Below are 9212 nucleotides of genomic sequence, written 5' to 3'. Positions count from 1 at the left end.
ATGTTAATAACTCATATTAAAATTTCATATTTTCTGCTAATTCATGATGTGACCAGTATCTATTAACAAAAAGTCAGGTTTCAAACATCAAATTGAAATTATACCCCCAAAAGAGCAATAATATGAAAATGCTTGTCTCAAAAGCTATGTTTCTGTTGAGAGAAAATAAATATATACATATACATTTATCAGCATGATTTTTATGATCATCACTTACCTTAAAACTTTCATTTCTTTTTAGCTATCTAATGAATGATCTTCTACTAAGGACTAAAACTTTGATCAAGTCTTCACCAAACAGTAACCTTCACAATGGGCTCTACTCTGATCACCATTCTTATCCCCACCCGACCTCTGAATGTGAGTATCCTCTTAACCCTACTCTGCTTTTATTCCTCAGTAAGCACCAAGCACTGTATTACATTCTATGGGGTTTACTTATATGTTATGCTTATTATTTATTATCTGCTTCCTTCAGCTAGATGTAAGCTACATGAGGAAAGGGATTTTTGGTTGGTTCATTTATATATCCCAAGTGCTTAGAATAATACCAGCTTAATAGTATTGAGACTCTCAATAAATCTTTACCGGATAAATAAATGGACTGATCTTATGTGCTTAATTCTCTATGTATCTGTCTGTATGTCTGTCTATCCACCTATCTCAATGTAAAAAATAGGTTTGAGAGCACAGGATTTTCTGTGTGTCCTCACATAGGTTCTACGTCTAGTCCTACTTTTCACCCCAAGTTCCTCAAATCCATTCAGCTGGCATTGTACCTTCCTTGATAAAAGTAAGGTTAGATGATGCTAAGATTTTATTCCTGATGTATCAGAAATACTAAAACAGCACTGGAGCACGGAGTGATTGAATAGAGAGTATAATGTTCAAATAATTTTATATTAGCAACCACTATTACAGACCTTTCCTTTCTGTGAGAAGCCCTCAGAACTGTATTCCCTTCTGATGTGGATATCTGCTGTGTAAGACAATCACAAAACATCGTGACTTTGTAATCTGGGCCATTTCATTCCATTTGCAATGAGCATCGCTTTCAATGTAGGGCATGTCTGATCTTTGTGGGCCTGAATATTGAAGAGAGAATTTGAAAATTAGACTGGGTTAAACTCCCTAGTACGGTGTTGTTTAAATGAAAGCAGCCCACTGATAAGATAGTTTCATTTCTCTTTAAATCCTTCAAATTAAACATGTCAAAGTGTTCTTAAGTAGGTAATCTCTTTCCTAAACGTCACAGTCAAATTTCATCTTCATAGGAGATACTAATAAACTATCCAGTGTGCTACCCTCTTGCTATACAAATACCAAAGTAATTTGGGCCTTCTCTGTATTTACTTGACATAAGGAGAATTCAATTTTGCTTCTATTTCCAGACACTTAATTCGGCTGAAGGTACTATTTTCTAAGTGAGCAAGCAGTTATAAAGGCTTATGATTTTACCTAGTAATTTATAATGCAGTAAACACAAATCTGTTATTTAACAGGATCCACACGGTCCCCTGTAAATTGATCTTGTTAAACATTTATTATTTTAAATGAAAAGGTTTGTTAATAAAATTAAGTAGAACTTTCACAGGCTTGGTACAGATGACTCAAGAATTAATCCAGTCTCAAGGAAAGGAGATACTGCTAACTTCACTAGTCCATGGCACAGAGTAATAACTCCTAATATTTACAAAAAGAAAAAGAGATGATTAGAATAAATGCCCTCTTCTCAAAGTCATGAGGAGACTTCTGGGCTACTTGAGTCACTGTCAGTGAGGTTGGGGCTTATCCTTATTTTTGGATGAAGTAAACTCTGGCTTCCTTCTCTCTGTTCCTAGCAGCTGTCCTGCTGTTTCTGGCTTTCTGGTGCCTTGAAATAATTGAGTTAGCTGAGATTTGGGCTTTGAAGTGTTGGGTCATTTCAGGGTGTGGGTCAACGCTCGGTTCTCAAGTGACAGTAGGACTGGAGAATGCAGAAGGAGACTCAGGCCAAGAGGTTGGTACAAGGGACAGAAAATTGGCAGTGTACAGCCAGCTGTGGGCCTGTGTATATCCAGCTATGAAGCTGTGGACCTCTAGGGGTTAGTGGATAGTCCCATGACAGATACCAACATCAGCATTTATTACCCCTCTGGATTACACTTGCCATTTTTTGGCCTCTGAGGATTATTCTCAATTTCTTCTCAGTTCTTCTATGCGGTTATAGAAGTTTATTTCCTTTTCTTTTCTCATTTCATTTTCATTTTCATTTTCTTCGCCTTTCCCATTTCCTTTCTCTTTCACTTCTCTTTCCTTTTCTTTTCCTTTTCCTTCCCTTTCCTTCCTTTACCTTTTTCCTTCCCTTCCCTTCTCTTTTCCTTTCCTTTCCATCTCTTCTTCTTCTCTCTTCCCCTACTATGGAATCCAGGTTTTTAAAGTGTGCTGTATGATGAGTATTTTTCATGATGCCCACTGCACCATATTATAGAAAAACAAGTGAAGTCTTTTATTTTTCTTAAGTTGTAGAGTAGATTCACTGTAGTCACTATAAAGTTTCACTCTCCCTTGCTTTATGTATTTCTTGAATGGCATGGAAATTGTTGGGGTTAATCCTAGCAGATTAGAAATGCCCGAGTGAGGGGGCCATTGGGCCAGAGGAGAAAATATTTGAAAACTAATAATGGACAATGATGGAAACCAGTTGAGAGGATAGTACCTTTATATTGTACATTTCCTCCCAGTTGTTGATAAGAGGGGCTAAGAAAGGAAAATATTTTGATTGCAAATGGCAGTCATTTCACAAACTACCTGACTGATGATTGAGGAAATCAGAGTTCATTTTCCTTAGAAATAGTGCATTTAGGCTGGATGCAGTGGCTCACGCCTGTAATCCTAGCACTTTGGGAGGCCGAGGCGGGCAGATTGCCTGAGCTCAGGAGTTTTTTGATCAGTCTGGGCAACATGGTGAAACCCCACCTCTACTAGAGTACAAAAAAATTAGCTGAGCATCATGGCCTGTGCCTCTAGTCCCAGCTACTCAGGAGGCTGAGGCAGGAGAATTGCTTGAACCCAGGAGGCGGAGGCTGAAGTGAGCTGAGATCGTGCTACTGCACTCCAGCCTGGGTGACAGAGCAAGACTCTGTCTCAAACAAAACAAAACAAAAAACAAAACAAAACAAAAACAAAAACAAAAACCAGACAAAAACAAACAAACAAAAAATAGTGCATTTAACATGTTATTTAAGGTCAGTTTAACAAATAATAAAATGTACATGTTTGTTTTATAGACAATTTTGACTGACATATGAATGTGGACTTGCAATAGGTTTCTAATAAAAATAATTTAACACCACATAGAAATTATTGGCCCCAAAAATGTCTATTATTAATGTAAAATCATTAATTTTGATTTTTGAAATGTTTTATGCCAAAAGTTGAAATTTATTCATGTTTTAAAAAGAACATTTATAAGTAAATAAAATTCTTCATACATTTTCATCTGAGCAAAAGCATATCAGTATGTGATTATTGCTAATAATTATATAGTATATTTTCAGATTTCCAGTTTTATTACTAAAATATAATACTACTAAAACATTATTTTGATTGTCCTGTTACTAATTTCCATTGTTTAAAATATATAATTAAATATTTAATTTACTATATATGTGATTCTTAAGAAATGATTTTGCACAAGTGGAAGGTAAATCTTAGTCTGTTTTGTGTTGTTGTAAAGGAATACCCGAGGCTGGGTAATTTATAAAGAAAAGAGGTTTATTTAGCTCATTGTTCAGCAGTCTGTACAAGAAGTATGGCACTGGTATCTGCTCAGCTTTTGGTAAGGGCTTTTGTGCTGCCTGGAAGCATGGCAGAAAAGGTCGAAGGGAAGGTGGGCATGGGTGAAGAGGGACCAAACCCAAGAGTGCTGTCTTTATAACACCACTCTTGCAGGAGCTAATCCATTTCCCAGAACCAATCCAGTTTTGTATGAGACAGAACTCACTAACAGAGAGAGCAGCACCAAGCTATTCCTGAAGCGTCTATCCCCATGACCCAATGCTTTCCCATTAGGCCGCACCTCCAACATTGAGGATTAAATTTCAACATGGGGTTTGGAGGGACAAACATCCAAGCCATAGCAGTGTATAAACCTTATTATATAATACCATTTTCATTGACAGGTTAAACGTGTTTTAGCTTGAAGCTCAATAGAAAACCACCTTATATTGAAGAAGATGCACTTTTAGCATACTTTAATAATATCCTTTTTAGTCCTCATGTATAAAATCAAATATTAAATAAAACATTTACTTTGTAACTTCAGCTTAATTTTTAAAACATGCCAGTAGTTTTTTAAAGCTTATTTTTTTCTTTTTTAACTATTGTTTTCACTAGGGTGTTCTATGACCTAATAATTATGTAGTGTTATCTTGAGTACATTATTTTACATATTTTATGGGTAGCACTACCCTTTAAATATTTTTTTCCTATTAAGAAGTTAAGTGAGTTACAAATAAACTAATATTTATTTTTAAATAGTTAAGAAAGCAAAATTTTGTTTTTAATAAGTTTTAGAAATGAAACTTTAAGTTGACAGTTAACTAATTTTTACTCGTTCAGCAATGACAAACATTAGAATGTATATAAGCAGTAGAAAGGATGCTGATTGAAATTTTCTTTTTTAAGGACTACTAGGTGGGGAGAAGAATGTTCCATATTGTTTAAATGTGGTTTAATCTCTACTTTTTCTTCATAAATCCATTAAATAATATTCCCCCATGGCAGAGTGTTCCAGTGGTTCTCCAATAACCATTCTCCCACTCTTCTTTTTAGAAAGCACAGCCCTTTTGGCTCAAGTTATAGCTAGGCACACAGCCACAAACTGACCTCCTTCCCAGCTTCCCTGTTAGTCAGATGTGGGATGCAGTTGTTCAGAACTTGGAGTTTTCCTCCAGATGATATGTTAATTTCTCCTTAGATGTAATGTTATATACATTGTCCTGAAATTATTATATTTTGACCTGCTTGGCAAGCATTACTGGAAAATTATACCTATTATATCTTAATAGCTTATTTTAATTAGTAAAGCCTTTGAGGTTTTATCTCCTAGGAGACAAGGGATGAAGCCTGCATGGGAAAATTTTCTTTTTAGAATATTTGGCTAATCCATCCAACTGGAACCCGGTTGTGTTTTGTGTGGCCAGTGGTGCTGATTGGCTTTGGGTCATCTTCCACTGGGTTGTTGTATGTGACCACTAGTGATGACTAATCTTTCCTATTCTTGGAACAGTTTCTGGCATTACTGAGACTGTTGGACTTATTCCAGTTCCTTGTATCTACTCTGTTTATGTAGCATGAGGACAATGCATTTGCATAATTTATATATTTAATAGAGCAGAATCCTCACATATATTAACATTCTTGTCCATATTAATGCAAACTGATTCTATTTTGCTGGGACCACGCATTAGGCTCTTCTTGTGTTGCTATAAAGGAATATGTGAGACCAGGTAATTTGTAAAGAAAAGAGGTTTGTTTAATTGACTCATGGTTCTACAGGCTGTACAAGTATGGTGCCAGTATCTGCTTGGCTTCTAGGGAGGCCTCAGGGAGCTTTTACTCATGAAGGAAGGTGAAGTAGGGGTGGGCATGTCACATGGCGAAAGCAGAGAGAGAGAGAGTAGAGGAGGTGCTACGCATTTTTAAACAACCAGATCTCCTCTTTATCTCAAGGACAGCAGGAAGCCATGAGGGATCCGCCCCCATGACCGAGACACCTCCAACACTGGGGTTACATCTCAACATGAGATTTGGAGGGGACATCTAAACTCTATTAGACCACTTCTCTTTTGTGGTTTTATATTTTCTGTCTCTCTTTTTAAAATATGATAATGGACATTTAATTGCTCAATTTATACCAACTGATTTGATTTTAAACTGAATTGACTGTCATTTTTCTTCTTTTTTGAATACTTAAATTGTTGCACGGTGGCCAACGAGAGTTTGTAAACTGTTTTAGTCCCCTCAATGTCATATACATTTTGAAAATGTCCTTACTTTTTAATTACACTGTGATACTACATTCCTATCATAATAATTTATTTCATTGTTCCTTTTGATGCAAGGGTGTGTGCATGACTTGACATTGAGCAAACATTTTAGTTGGGTTACTTCTAATGACAGAAAGAAAAGAAAATATTTTTACTTAAGGCTTTGGGTTCATATTGATTTTTTTCTGTTTTAACAACTAACATTAAATTTTTTAAACTTCAGGGTGAGTATAAATTTGATTATTTTTACAATATGCCATTTAGATGTGTAACCTCTCATTTAAAGTGAAGTTGTACTCCCTTTTTATTGAAAAATTTTATGTTGCATCCATCACCATTTTGAAGGGTGGTGGGGAGAAAGAAATTTGACTCGAGGAATCATAGAATTTTTGAACTGGCAGGAGCTTAGAGATCTCTACTGCATTTCTTTGATTTTACAAGTGAAAAATTGAATGCCTGAACAGAGTTGAAAACTTTCCCTAAGTTCTCTGTATGTATATTTATGTGTATACACGTACGTGTGCACGCATAAACACACAGCGTCTTAAGTTGTTAAAAATTATTCGTCACATGTCACACTCCCTTGAAGTCAAGCTTTGGTGAGTTCCCAGTCATTATCTTGGGATGCCCAGGTGGAACCAGAGATGGATCCGACTACGCTGGGGTCTGAATGAGCACTGACGCTCATTTTGACTCACTCTCTCTAAGGGACGGTTCTCAGGCTTTTTCTAGGGTGACAATTAAATCAGGCCTTTTTCACACAAACATCCTACAGTTTAGAAACTGAAGAGATTATCAAAGCACCCTGTAGTTAGGACAGAAACAAATGTAATGCCACATACAGTGGACTTTGCAGACTCGGGGGAAAATGGTGGGAGGGGGGTGAGGGATAAAAGACTACACATTGGGTACAGTGTACAGTGCTTGGGTGATGGGTGCATCAAAGCTTCAGGAGTCACCACTAAATAACTTACCCATGTAACCAAACACCACCTGTTCCCCAAAAACCTATTGAAATAAAAAAAGTTAAAAAAATTTGTAAAGTACTGAACACATACTGTATAGCTTGCAATCATCATCACCGCCATCATCATCATTACTGTTACTATTATCTGAAAGTGACTCACATCCTGAAATCTACAAGGAGAAAAATATTCATTGGCCTACATAAATAAAAGATACATGCATGTATTAAAGAAATGTAATGCCAGAGGAACAGTCCAAACCTCAGATCCCTCTGAGCTCATATAATCTGTGTGTCTGCCATGATTGTTTTGCATTTTAAGAGATTTTCAAGATAGACGTCCTTATGGCTGAATTCTAGCATGAAAAATTAGGTAAACAGAGTAGAGAATCTGAGAATCTGGGAAACCATGGAAATTATCTAGTTTAATTTTCCTATTTACAGAGCAGCAAAATAAATCTGGTTTAAGTTTTTACTTTAAATTATTATAGCATCAGAATACATAATGAGCAATTTGTTCTGCCAAATTTTTAAAGAGTTAGGATAAAAATAAGCAACATTGTACCATAATTAGATACAAGAGTGTTTTCTGATTAAAGTGCTTTTGGATTATTAGAGTTAAAACTTTCTATATAATATTTTCAGTCATTTTAATTTCAAATAGATGTCAGATAAACATAACCAGTATGCTAGAGTCATTAAAAACACATTTTGTAATTTTGCTACACAGCAGAAGCTGAGGGGTGAACATCCATTAGCATTACCATCTAATATTTAATAAAACATATTTGACATAATAATCTAAAATTACAAAACTGTTATCTCTCATCCCTAATATTAGTTTTTTCTTTAATTATGCTTAGCTTTATTTCTTTGGACCTCTTTTTGGAAACGCTGTATGATTAAGAGCAAAATGGTTAAAAAAATTCTTCATTATTGCATAAAAATATCCTTTTTTACATATATTAGAACTTAACATTGTAACTATTGAAGCATGATAGCATAATCTTAGTGAAGATAGAGCAGCCCATATATGTTTCTGCAATGAATAGTCATAAGAGTACTGTTTTTGCATAACTAGTTTTCCACATATGTAATTGCTCGCAATATTACAAAACACTCTCAAAAAAATAATAGTGGTCAATCTTACTGCTTTAAAAATTAATTTCTTAAATTCAAAGAACAAAGTTGAGGCTGAGCGTGGCGGCTTATGCCTGTAATCCCAGCACTTTGGGAGGCCGAGGTGGGTGGATCACCTGAGGCCAGGAGTTCGAGACCAGCCTCGCCAACATGGTGAAACCCTATCTCTACTAAAAATATAAAAACTAGCTGGACATGGTGGTGGGTGCCTGTAATCCCAGCTACTCGGGAGGCTGAGGCATGAGAATTGCTTGAACCCAGGAGACGGAGGTAGCAGTGAGCTGACACAGTGCCACTGAACTCCAGCCTTGGTGACAGAGTGAGACTCCATCTCAAAAAAAGGACACAGTTGAGACATTAAAGCTTTCCTGTAGAAGGGAAATCTTTAAAGGTTGTCGCTGAGTCAAGGACATAATTTGATAAATACAGTAGTTGACTAGAAATAAAAACTGCTCTTTAGCTCCTAGAATAAAGCCCTGGACACATACAACTCTACAGCTTATACAGCTATATTTTATCAACTTTATTGGACAATTAGTTTTATTGTTCAGAGCATATTGATATATGCAAAAGAATCAGCAATCTTATCTATTTCTTGCAAGAAATGAACAATTATTTTATATTAAAACTTAAGAAAAAATTACACAGCTCATTTAAATTCACGGCAACTGCCTTGGTAATTTTCATTATACTAATTTGCAAATATAATAACTCATCCCTGAAATCTCCTCATCTGACACTTTCTTCTTTTTAGCAAAATCTAATACAGTAGAATTTCACTGCATTTCATGTCATAATGATAATCTTTTTTCTTTCCTCAGTTGAGGAAAATTTTTTCTTAACCTACTTTAAGTCAAGAAAACAAGGGATTAAAGCATATCTAGTTGTACAGAGTCCTTAGTTTTGTAGTATAAGTTGCTTTCTAAAGTTATGTACAAAATATTCGCTGAAAATTTATCTTGAGGAAGATATGTGTCAAAATTGGCACACTTTAACTCAGATATGTGAAGAAAACTATCTTTTTTTATTTTGTAACCTATCTCATTTGTCCCCAAGCCCTTATTCTTGTGGAAAGA

At 35.6% G+C, this 9212-nt stretch overlaps 1 long non-coding RNA gene across 1 annotated transcript in view; it reads left to right on the top strand.

Moving 5' to 3' along the window:
* The first annotated feature begins 245 nt into the window (after positions 1-245).
* Positions 246-9212, top strand: part of LOC105464909 (uncharacterized) — a 517978-nt gene continuing 509011 nt past the window's right edge. Inside the window, exon 1 of the long non-coding RNA XR_977141.3 lies at positions 246-360. This is a non-coding gene — a long non-coding RNA (uncharacterized lncRNA). The remainder of the gene's footprint in view (positions 361-9212) is intronic.

Source organism: Macaca nemestrina, chromosome 13 (assembly GCF_043159975.1).
Source record: "Macaca nemestrina isolate mMacNem1 chromosome 13, mMacNem.hap1, whole genome shotgun sequence".
In the NCBI taxonomy this organism is placed as follows: Eukaryota; Metazoa; Chordata; class Mammalia; order Primates; family Cercopithecidae; genus Macaca; species Macaca nemestrina.
The sequence above is the reverse complement of the archived record's forward strand: the minus strand, read 5'-3'. Positions and strand labels throughout refer to the sequence as shown.